The sequence below is a fragment of the Phyllostomus discolor genome, chromosome 7, assembly GCF_004126475.2.
Source record: "Phyllostomus discolor isolate MPI-MPIP mPhyDis1 chromosome 7, mPhyDis1.pri.v3, whole genome shotgun sequence".
Lineage (NCBI taxonomy): Eukaryota > Metazoa > Chordata > Mammalia > Chiroptera > Phyllostomidae > Phyllostomus > Phyllostomus discolor.
In genome coordinates this window covers 22,498,305-22,504,304 of record NC_040909.2, presented here as the reverse complement: position 1 = coordinate 22,504,304, position 6,000 = coordinate 22,498,305, and positions in this window count along the sequence as shown.

Sequence of the window (6,000 nt, the reverse complement as noted above, 5' to 3'; positions counted from 1 at the left end):
TTCCATTTCCCTAAGGATTTTGAAGGCATTTTATCACTATCTTTTTGTTTGGAGAAGATGAAGGCCAGAGAGATTTCTGTTGTCTAATGGGATATTTTTATGAAACTTTGTATCTAGTATCAGGGAAAAACACTTGTCTTGCTTTTATACTCCAAATTTATAAACAGTGTCTTTTTCATATGACAGTGAGTAAAAGGTTAGGATTACCAAGAAGTAACAATAGGCAAGAAGAGATTTTTACCAAAGTTCCACTGTCTAGAAAATAGAAGAACACTAATTCCAGGAGATACCACTTTAAGTCTGTATTTAGGGGTTACAAATTTATACATAATATATTAAAAATGAAGATAAAGTGTGTCTCTTTACATTTTCTTAGCTAATTTTATTTTCTTCTTAACTATGACTTTGGGAAACATAAATCTGACAATTAACAATATCTCTATCTCACTCCACTTAAATAGTGTCCTCCTAGCTTAAAAAAAAAATCACTAAGGAAAATGCTTTCAATTCTCAAGGCTCTACCAGTCAGTCCATTATCCTTTTCTTAATGGCATCTGTAGGTACAGGGTTGAGGAGGGCTTACTACATATTTCTGGAGCAGTAATAAAATTCTGGATCTGTACATTTTCCACGTGGGTTCTTTGCAGTATCTCTTTTCTCCCTCCACAGGTGAATACCTTTTTCTCTCGGACTCTGCTTTCCCAACCCCAACTCCAACCACCTCTAGTGTAAGTGTGGACACTACAACATTAGACTGAGGATTTACATAGATGAAAAAATAGACCAAAGAGAAAAACTATTCAGGAATCTATTGTAACAATCCAGTAAAGAACTGGAGATATTTTGTACTAAGTAAGTAACAGTGGAAATCAGACACAGAGATTACAAACATTGGTTCAACACACTAAAACCTGAAAAAGAATGGATACATAACTTCAAAATACTAAATGAAAATTGTTTTCAATTGAACCAAACTATCACAAATGCACAGGTAATTGAAAGACATTTTCAGACAATCAAAACTTCTTAAGAAATTTCCATCCTGTGCATGCCTCTTACAAAAAAAATTAGAGATGTTTTAGCAAGATCAGAGATAATTCAAAGAAGAGAAAGATATAAGACACAGGAAGTTTAACTCAAAAAAGAAAAGAAGACAAACTCTAGGAAAATGGTAAGGGAGACCCCAAGATGACGTTGTGCATCAGTACAGAAAGAAACAATCTGGGTTGGAGATGTTCAAAATATTCCAGTAAGAGATGATGCTAAGGAAAAGCAATTTTTAGAATACCTGAAATATTGAGATGAGTTTGCACAAGTGAGCAAGAGTCTAGGACTAAGTACTTACACACTTAAGCACAGAAGAAAATTAAGCAACTGTAACCAACAAAGGAGACAAGTTGGGCAAGAAAGAAAAAATCATCATCACAAACAACACAAATTATGAATCTAAGCAAATTACAATATGACTGCATTTGGAAAATGGATACAGGAAGTGTGCCAATTTGCTGTTTGGGGCAGGAAATAAAAGAAGACTAAGTCTTTATCTCCCACAATGGGAAGCAAGTATGCCTAAAACTCTTACATGAAGAAATGGCAAAATGAGAGTTTTATTGGAAAGATGTAGAGGTAAATATCAAAACAAAAAGCTAAGAGATTGGGAACAATTGCTTTTGAAAATCAGAGGAGAAGCAAGAGACCACTGCTTCCGGTAAGTTTTGTAGGCTCTTTGACATTTTAAACTATGTGTATGTATAACTGTGAAGGAAGAAAACTGTATTCAAACTAAAATGAATAAAAGCTAAGGGAGCTTATACTGACAAAACTATAGGCAAAGTCTATCAATATTTAATGCGTTAGATATTAAAACAGAATATTTTAAAATACTCATTATTTCTTTAAAAATAATGATTGTATGCTAACATAAATATTTTAATAAATAATTGTATTTTCCAAAATTAAACAATTGAATGAGAATATTATTATTTTATGTTTTTTGCAAAATCTCTTCAGTGTCTGACCTCAGTGAAAACATTGGGTGCTCCTAGCTTCTGCAACATTCAGTCTGTCAAAATACCGTGTCATGAGGCTTCTAGAAAACTCTACTGTGCACCCATGATAAAAGGAGTGGGAAACAGGAAATTATTTGCTAGTGTTACCGTGAAATTCATTTTGATTGTGACCCCTCGATAGGGTTTCAGGGGCCCACGGGGGGTTGCGGACAACACTCGAGCACTGCTGCTCTAGACCATCCCTACTTTTTATGTTCTTGCTCGTGAGTTCAATTCCAGGCAAGAGCACCTGTTTGAGCTCCGGATCCCAGAGGGCAGGGAGGGCAGGCATCTGGTCTTTTTTGTCTCTCTGGTAGTTGGAGGTAGAGTTCTGTTTCCCACCATAACGCACCTTACTGTAGCTTCTCCAAATGTAGGAAAAGGTTTCAGGTGCTGGTCAGCCAAAAAAAAAAATTACAATGTTGAGGTTCTACCAGAATTCATTCTGACAAACATGTGTGGCATTACAAGGCTACATGCAGAAGACAAACACATATCTCAGAGAAAAGACTCAGTGAAGAGGGAAGACAAAGCAAGACATGGCTGGCAGCACTATTATGATTCTTGATTGGCAAGGGCCTGGAAATATTCAAAACCAGTCCATTAAAACAAGAGTCCATTATTCTCAGAACAGCTGGTGGACAAAGAACTGTACCATGAATCCTACTGCAACTGTCATGTAGCATAAGATGTTGGACCCTTCCTTGGGGGAAAAAGTTTTCCCACCCATACAGGAACATGGAAACTGTAGTTTTTAACTAGGATAAGCAAACTCATAGATCACAAGTTATCCAATTCATTACCTACTCATAATTATTATTTTTTAAAAATTGTTGTTCAAGTACAGTTTTCTGCCTTTTCCTACCCCTCCCCACCACCTCAGCCCTCACTGCCTCTGCCCCATTTCTACCTGCCCCCTTGTTATTGTCCATATGTCCTTTATAATTGTTCCTGTCAACCCTTTGGCCTTTTGCCCCATTATCCCCTCCCCTCTCCCCTCTGGTCACTGTCAGCCTGTTCTCAATGTCAATGTCTTTGGCTATACTTTGCTTACTTGTTTGTTTTGTTGATTAGGTTCCTGTTAATGGTGAGATCATATGATGTTTGTCTTTTACTGCCTGGTTTATTTAATTTAGCATAATGCTCTCCAGTTCCATCCATGCTGTTGCAAAGGAGCTCCTTCTTTCTCTCTGCTGTGTAGAATTCCATTGTGCAAATGTACCATAGTCTTTTGATCCATTCATTTATTGATGGACTCTTGGGTTGCTTCCAGCACTTGGCTATTGTAAATTGTGCTGCTATGAACATTGGAGTGCATAGGTTCTTTTGGATTAGTGTTTCAGGGTTCTTAGGATATAATCCTAAAAGTGGAATATTTTTCTTCTTTGAGCATTGTCCAGAGAAACAGTTCATATGCATTTGTATCATTGTCTATATTTTACATCAATATGGTCTATTTTTATTAGTTTTTATTGTATTTTTTCTATTACCATTTAGTCCCCTTATACTGCCCTCCTTGCTATAATTGCCACACTCACATTCACATTTTGTGTGAACTACTTTGTTTTTCAAACAACTATTTCTTTTCTGTAACATCAGGGTTTGGGTGCTTAATACTGTTTATACACTTCACGTTTAGTCTGTAGTTAGAAGTTCTCTTCATTCAGTTGCAATTGACAACGTGCCTGCAATTTAATAGCATCTTAAACACTGCTGATACTATTCTAACAGAGATGTTGTTATTATTCTGAGCATCAAGCAAGTGGGGGAAAACTTGTTCACGGAGCCACAGGATTGAATGACACTCCTTTAGGTGTGTGGAGGTCGGCCCCGAGAGGAATACAAACTAGAAGGAAGCTTAATTTATGAGCTCTGTAAGTACAAAGCTACAAAAGTAATGGACTTAAAAACTGACTCTTTTAAACATCAGTTTCATGAACTGGAAGAAAAAGAAAAGACTATCTTTGGAAGAAAATAATATGGCACTTTGCCAGACTATGAATCACAATCATCACATTTCACATCAAATACAAAAAGAAAAAAAAGATTTATGTGTTGAGTAGCATATCTTTTTGGTGTTTGTATAGATATTAAGAATAAGTAGTATTCCATCTTTAGATCCAAAAACATAATTAGATAAAGTATACTTAATGCAGTATTAGGAATTATAATATGCTAAGATAATATGAGGGTACAATATTGGCACAGGCCATTGCTCTTTTAGTGGAGATGAGGTTTTCTCAACATTTCTCCAACTACTGCCCTTTAAATCACTGAGAGAGCTGAGGGGTCAGTAATGTTCCCTAGAGGTGAATTAATTTTCCTCAGGCATTATGACTCTATTAAATCAGTGTTAATGTTTTAATAAAGAGTAGATTTTAATTAGAACTTTGTTATGATAACCAATGAGCAACTGATGGCCCTACATGGTGGCCCTTTGCCTACTCTGATTCCAGAGTCAATTTATCTTCTGAAGCATTGAATTCACCTTATAATAGTTACCTGTGAAACTCACCAGCCAAAATTCCAGAAGTCTACAAGGATTCATATTCAGGAGGTAACATCTATAACATACCATAAAGCCAAAATCGGGAAAACTGAAAAAAACTCACTCCACACACAAAAAAAAACTAAATGGCAAGTAATAGAGTTGAAATCAACTAGAGCCAAATCTATCTGCTATGCAAATTTTAGATTGTTCTGTACACTACTGTAATTTAGGAGCAGTTGTATTCGGGAGAGAGAGGGACATGATAGGAGATGCACAAAAATATAATTCCACCTGATCTAGCAAATACTTTAGGGTGGCATAAGGAAAACAGAGGAGCATAAGGCAAGTCAGACCCTTAGGGAATTTAGGATTATGTTAAAGAGACAGGGCTAACTTTTAGAAACAGCTATGAGAGCATGAGAAACAATCTGTGCCAAAGCTCAGAGCTATATAGTTAAGTCTACAAAAACGCTACTATTCCTACCCTTTCACAGAGAATCGGGAGGTGACAATATAAAGAGGACATGTGATGATGATATCAAAGGCCAAGCAAGCATCTGCCACATTAGGAGTTACACAAACATGCAAAATTAGATTTATAGTTGTTCATATAGAAAATAATATAATAGTTAATAAATAATAATACAAGAATAAACTATTTTGCATGCTCACAACTGTACGCCTACTTTTGCCTACCTGGTATTCACTTTGCACCATATGAGATCTCAGCTTGTAGATTTTGTTTGGAACCCGAGATCTACAAGCTGAGGCCCATGTGTACATCCATGAGCAGATGAATCCATGACCCTTAAGTTTAAATAAGTAGGCCTTAGAACTACCAGACATATAATCTTAAATGAATGCCCTGTCTATGCATTTTGTATCAGCCACATAATTTCCTTTTCGAAGGAGATTTGTTTCTGAAAAGCAAATAGAATGGAGAACAAAGTAAAGAATAGAAACGATTTCTAGAAAAAGCATTAAAGATGAAAACAGGGTAGCATATGATTGATATGATGAAACTACTTACCTCCTAATTTGCTCTCACTTTATGAGTTGGGTTCTGCAAGGCTTCTGAACTCAGATACCTTGCAATCCATGCAAATGACGACAGTTGATAGCATCACCGGGGACATGGTTTTGCAATCCAACAAGATAGGCACTACCCAGGCATTAACTCAAATATTCTAACATGTGAATTCTTAGTTACACTTTCCTTTTTAAAATGGGAATCTACCAGTTATAAGTGGCATACTATTGAGTGGCTGGCTATGCTTCTCCAGCTTTAACCTAATTCTGGCTTTGCCTGGTTTTAATAAGAGTATACCTTTTACTCACTCTAAATTTCATTTTGCCATTTGGGACTTAACTGTGACTTCCAAGCTCCTGGACAGCTAAGAGTTGAAAACCCTCCTTTCTCTCTCTGTTTTGTTTAACATTTTATTTATTTTTAGAGAGAGG